Source organism: Orycteropus afer, unplaced genomic scaffold, assembly GCF_000298275.1.
Source record: "Orycteropus afer afer isolate SDZICR_OR568_19922 unplaced genomic scaffold, OryAfe1.0 scaffold00747, whole genome shotgun sequence".
Classification (NCBI taxonomy): Eukaryota; Metazoa; Chordata; class Mammalia; order Tubulidentata; family Orycteropodidae; genus Orycteropus; species Orycteropus afer.
In genome coordinates this window covers 515,143-521,884 of record NW_006922334.1, presented here as the reverse complement: position 1 = coordinate 521,884, position 6,742 = coordinate 515,143, and positions in this window count along the sequence as shown.

Below are 6,742 nucleotides of genomic sequence, written 5' to 3'. Positions count from 1 at the left end.
GCTAACCAGAAGGCTGGTGGTTCAAACCCACCAGCCACTCCTCAGAAGGAAGATGGGGCAATCTACTTCCGTAGTGATATTGCCTCAGAAACCCACGGATGACTCGCTATGAGTTGGATCTGACTTGACAGCAGTGAATTTAGACAAGCTAGAGTGTTCAGACCATGCACGCAGGCAATAAGGCTATCATGACTAAAGGGAATTAGTCTAGTTAGAGGGTGTGCCACCCAGACCAAGAAACCAGGGGAAAATCTTGGCAAGAAGCAGCCATACTGCTAGCAGCCCACCCAGACTCAGAAGGCTCCAAGAACCTCTCTGTCTCCTGAGGTTGGCAGGCTTTATTAGCTTCCATCTTCTCCAAGGTCTCAGAGCAGTAACTTCTGTCATTCTCAGGCTTCTGCCTACTGTCCTGCATCTTGGCCATGTCTTGCACTCGATGCCTCACCAAACCACCAGGCTCCACTCTCAGTGCAATGCCACTGTGCCAGGAACCTCTCTCGGCAGCCACAAAGTCACTCCAGGGCCCACTTTCTGCAGCCGCACTCCCAGGCCAGGCCCCTCTGGTCTCTCAGCCTTGCATCCATGCTTGAGCCACTCACCTCAGCAACCATGCATCCTGGCCAAGCCCTGCTCCCTGAATCAGCCTCACATCTTGGCCAGACCCTGCCCTCAGCAGCTGCATCCTGACTATAGGCCCTGTACTTTGAAACTGCACCATAGAGGGAAGATCAGCCATGCTCCTTCTGTGTGGGCTGGCCTGAGTCTTGTTTAACCCCTAAGTTCACCTTTCAAAGGGTTATCTTCCAGAATCCTGAAGCTATGCCTAATACCCTATCCCGAGAATTCCATCAGCATGAGTCATCATCTAGCACATATTCCTTTCTTTTTTGGGGGTAAATATAGTAAGAGCCTGTCTTCCTCTTTCTTTAGGTCTCTTAGCCAGAGTCCCTTCTCTTCCCCTGAAAGGCTTTCTCACCTGAGTACATCTTTCTCCTTCTGTTTTTTTTTTTTTTTTTTTTTGACCAGAGCTTCATTTAGATGCCTAGTCCCAGAGTTAAGTATTCCTTGCTGCCTGAGCTTGATGCAGTGAGCCTTGCTTCTCCGGAAGTACAAGCTGAAATAAGGAGTAGATCCTCCCTTACACCTCCTTGGCTGTGACTCTTCAAGATCTGAGGAAGAATCGACATCCACCCAGTGTGTGATTTGCTGCCTGCTCTGGATTACCTGTGAGGTTTCCAAGAGTTCTGCTAGCCACTAACCAACATCATGAGCAGTTTTAAAGCCTCCTCTCCCCACAACCCCAGCACCCAACATTTACTTGTTGTTGATCCTTGATTCCTGGGCCCCTAAGCTGAGATTTATCTTTTCCAAGTTGCCATTTATATATTAAAATTTCTGATTAATAAAGTAGAAATGTTGATTTCATTTTCAAATGTTAATGTTTTTTATTGTGGTCCAAAAAAATTGCTAATTCTATGCCATAATTGGAGAATTAAAAGAAAATAGTCAGCATGCTAGCTGACTTTGGGAAGGAGAGTAAAATCTTTTCCAAGCAATAATTTAGTGCCTCTGTTTGAAATAGAATTCAGCCCAGGAAATTCCCATTTAGAACCTTCATAGTCACTTAGCATTGATGATGAACAACTTGGACAAGAGAAAGGGGAAGAGTTTAAGCCAACATGGCTGGAGAAATGGCAAGATAATAGAGATGCCTAGGATTAGAAAGAGGCAGGGGCCACAATCAAGCATGTGGAGTGGGGAGGATAAGTGAGATGGGAATAGGGGAGGATTGAGAAGAAGACTCAGAATCAGGAAGAGGGGAACAGTAGTGATCAGGAACTTAAGTGGGGAAGGTCTCAGTTTCTAGAAGAGGAAAAAGTTCATGTGTTGGCAACAGGGTCTCTTAGGGAGGGCACTGAAAGGTTATTCAAGGTCAATGATTAACACTGGAAAATGATCAGATGTTAAGTGAAAATTATGTTAATGGATAGTCTCATTTAAAAAAATGGACAGACAGTAGTGCATAACTAAGAAGGGCACGGGGGGAGGGTCACAAGGAAGGGAAGGGGGAAGAGTGGGTTAAGATTAGGGATGGTAATCAGGGAGTGAAACCAAATGTACATGAACTGTTGAATGTAAAACAAATTCTGCTCTGCAAATTTACACCAAAGCACAATTAAAAAAATAAAAATAATTGTGACTGAGTTTGTCTGCAGATACATGAGGATGGATGTGTGTGTATATGTATGTAAACATGTTTGGAGAGAACTAGGTAGCCAAGGAGTCCTTGGGTGGTTCAAGTGGTTAAGCGTGTGGAGTTCTGAACTTAACCAGAGGTGCCTCAGAAGAAAGGTCTGGCAATTTGCTTCCAAAAAGTCACATCCATGAAAGTTCTATGGACTCAGTCCCAACACACGGGATTGCTATGAGTTAGAATAGACTCATTGGGAACTGGTTTGATTTTTGGTAATCCCCTTAGGATACTTTCAGGGCCAGGGAGGTCCTATTCTGAAGGTCCTTCCTAGAGAAGTGAGATTTGAGTTTGTGTTGTGTTATGATTTCTCTGCACCACAATAGGTGTCCAAGCACCTGCTGTTTCTAGGAGCCAGAGGTGCAGAAATCTTGGGGGTACAGGCTAAGATGTTCTCAGCAAAAGAAAATATACATAAATTGGACTTCACCAAAATTAAAATACTTGTACATCAAAGAACACTATTTAGAGAGTGAAAAAGACAACTCAAAGAATGGGAGAAATGTTTGCAAATCATATATCTGTTAAGGATTTTGTATCAAGAATATATAAAGAACACTTACCATTCAACAATAAAATGACAAGCAACACAATTAAAATGCGTAAACAAATTGAATAGACCTTTCTCCAAAGAAAATATATAAGTGAGCTCTGGTAGCATAGTGTCTAAGGTACTTGACTGCAAACCAGAAGGCTGGCAGTTCAAACTTACCAGCCACTCCTCAGAAGGAAGGTTGGGCAATATACTTCTGTAGTGATCCTGCCTCAGAAACCCAAGGAGGAGTCGCTATGAGTTGGGTCTGACTCGATGGCACATAACAACAACAACAACAACAGCAACAACAAGCACATGGAAAGATAGATACTCAGTGATATTAGTCATTAAACCAAAAAAGGTAAATAAATAAAAGTAAAACCAAACCCATTACCTTCCAGTCAATTCTGACTCATGGTGACCCCATGTAGTTTTGTAAGTGAAAAAGATACACGATCAGGGCAATGAGGGAGAGACTTGCCATCAGTTAGTTCTCTGGTATAAATGGTCAGGGGATATGATCAAGGTAAATAGGAAGAGCCTGCACCATCAGTGTGATGGTATCTGGGCAAAGTAAATGAGCCAAGCAAGGAGAAGGAGACTGTCACTCTCATTTCAGTGTTATATCTGGGCAGTGGATGTGCCTGGGCAAGGAAAAGGAGCTGCACCTTTTTGGTGTAGTAAATTAACTGTAGTAGATTAACTAAAAAGAGAAGAAGTCATGTGGCACTGGTGCAATGCCGTAACTGGACAGTTTGTGTGAAAGGGCAGATAAGAGCAAGTCCACACCATTAGTGCAGTGAAGTAACTGTAACTGGACTGGATAGATGGAAGGGCATAAAGGTGCCCCTCTGCACTATGAAAGAAGTAACCGGTCAGGAAATGTGAATGGGGCAAAGAAAAAGAGGGTGCAATGGTGTGACTCCAGACTTTATGAATGGGACAAATGAGAAGTGAGGAGGAGCCGTGCCACATCAATCCAGTGGAGAAACCTGGAATGGTATGTGATCAGGGCAGAAGAAGAGCCTTGCACTATTTGTGCCATGGTGTAACATGACAGAGGATGTGAACAAAGCAGAGAAGAACCCTGAATTGGTGGTGTAACTGGGTAAGACATGTGAACTGGACAATGAGGGTAGACCTGCATCATCAGTTCAGTGGACTAAATGAGGAAATTATGTCAAGGGAAAGATGAGGAGCCCACCACCATTAATGCACCATCATTAATGGAGTAACAACATGGGGGTGTGAACGGGGAAAGAAGAGTGTCTCCATCTTTCATAGCAGTGAGATGTTATGGGTGCAGAAAAGAAGAACCCTGTACTGTCAGTGCAATGACATAATTGGGCAGGGTATATAAATGGGACAGGAAGGAATAGCCCCACAAAATCAGTGCAGACGAGTAACTTGACAGGAGATGTAAAGGTGACAAAATGGAAGAAGCCTACATAATACAATCAGTAGTGTAATTAGCAAGCAGATACAAATGATACAAACAAGAGAAGCTTGCACTACTAGTACAGTGTTATAATGGTACAGTATGTGTGACCAAGACAAAGAAAAGTATTTCCAAACCATCATGCAATTGTGCAGGAGATGTGAACATGGAATAAAGGAGAATCTCTGCATCATCAGTGCAGTGAAGTAACTTGCAGGGGAAGTGAATGCTACAGTGAGAAAGAGCACAGCACCACCAGTGAAGCAGTGTATCTGGGTAGGAAATGTGAAAGGGACAGAGAAAAGTAGCTCAACATCATCAGTACAGTGTTGTAAGTGCTTGGGTAGCTAAAGAGACAAAAAGAAGCAGCCCTATTCCATCATTCCAACAGAGTAACTGGATAGAGGAAGTGAAGGTGGTAATGCATCATCAGTGTGTTGTGAGTTCTGGCCAAATAAAAGGATCAGTGTCCATCACTGCAGTGATGTAACTAGACAAGGAATGTGAACCAATGGAATCCCATGCCATAAGTACAGCAGAGCATTGGAGCAGGGAGAATGTCAGGGTAAAGGGGTGGAAGGAGAGGGGATGTGACCATGGCAGAGATGAGGTGCTCACAGCATCAGTATAGCTATGTAAATGAGCATGGAAAGGGAATAGGGACAAGAAGTCCTATGTTATCAGTGCAGTCATGTACAATTGAAGGTGTTATGAAAAGCACACAGAGAAAGAGTCCCACACTAACAGTTTAGTGGAGTTACTGGGCAGGTATGAGAATGTGGCATAATGAAGTGTCATGCACTATCAGTGTAATCATTTGATTGAGCAAGCAATGTGAACGAGACAAAGATGTGTATATATCATGACATCCTTCCAGTGAAGGATCTTCAGAGGGAATATGAAAGAAGCAAAGAAGAAGAACCTCAAACCACCCATAAAGGTGCTAATTTCACAAGGGACATATATGAGAAAAAAATAGAATGAGTCATGAACAACCAGAGTACAGTGGTGAATCTTCACAGGACAAGTGAACATGGCAAAGAGAAGCAGACTCATGCCATCAATGTAGTGGTGTAAATGGGTAGGCTATACAAATAGGAAAAATAGATTGTACTCTGCACCATAAATGTGTGGGAGTGAGTTGACAATGTATGTCAACAAGGCAAAAAGAATGATCCCTACCCAGTGAGAGCAATGGCTTATCCTGACAGTGGATAGGAAGGGGGAAAAAACAAAACAATCAGCACCTTCCATGCAGGCAAGTACCTAGGAGGGAGATATGAAAAGATAAAAGAGGAGGAGCTCACTACTACCAATTTAGGATTATATCACTGCAAGTAATAAAAATGGGCCAAAAAAGGGAGCTTCATCCTTTCTGTGTATTGGAGTGATTGAGTAGGAGACATGAACAGCACAAAGAGGGATGTCCCTGCACCATCAGTGCAGTGGTATTGCTAAATAAGGGATTCTGACACGGCAATTCACAGAATCTCTGGCCCAGCAGTGTACTGGTGAAACTAAACAGCAGATGTGAACAGGCAGAGAACAGTATCCCCATGAAATCAGTGAAATCCTGTAACTGGACAGAACATATGATCAGGGCAAAGAGGATCATTCCAAACCATCAGTGGGGTAGGATTATTTGGCATGCCATATGAACACTGTAGAGATGGTGAGCCAGTACACTTGGTGCATTGGTATAGTTGGCAAAGGAATTATGTACAAGGCAAAATGGAATAGACTCATGCCATCGTTGCAGTGGTATAACTATCAGGGAGTATGAACACAACAAACAAGAGTGTGCTCACTCCATTAGAACTGAGGTGTAACTGGACAGAATATATAAACAAGGCAAATAGGAGGAGCCCTTTCCTATCAGTGCGGTTGAATAACTATGCAAGGGCTTGAGCATGGCAAAGAGAAATAACCTTGAGTCACAGACACAGTGGTCTAACTCTGAAGGTTATTGGCAAAGACAAGGTGTCCTATACCACCAGTGTAGTTCTGTAAAAGGGTATAAGATGTGAATGGAGCAAAGAGATAGAGCCATGGGCCATCAGTGCAGTTGGGTAGTTATTAAGGCCTTGTAAATGGCACACCAAGAAGTAGATCCGTGTCATCTGTTTAAGCAATTGGGCAGGGATGAGAACTGGCAAAGATGACAAGCTGCACATTCTCAGCACTGTGATGTAACTGGACAGGGACTATGAAAGAAATGAACAAGAGACGTAAATAGAACAAAGAAGAGGGACAATCATATTATCACTGCAGTGGTCAGGGCTAGGAGGTGAGGCCACACATCAGCATTGCACCGATGTAAATGAAAAAGAGCAGCAAACATAGCAAAACTGAAGAGACTTGCAGCACCAGTGCAGTATTGTAATGGGACCAAACATCCCACCCACTCCCCCCAAAAAAATCACTACTGTTGATTTGATTCTGACTCATGGCTACCTTATAAGACAGAGTAGAACTGCCCCATAAGGTTTCCAAGACAGACTGGCTCATCTCTGTCCCA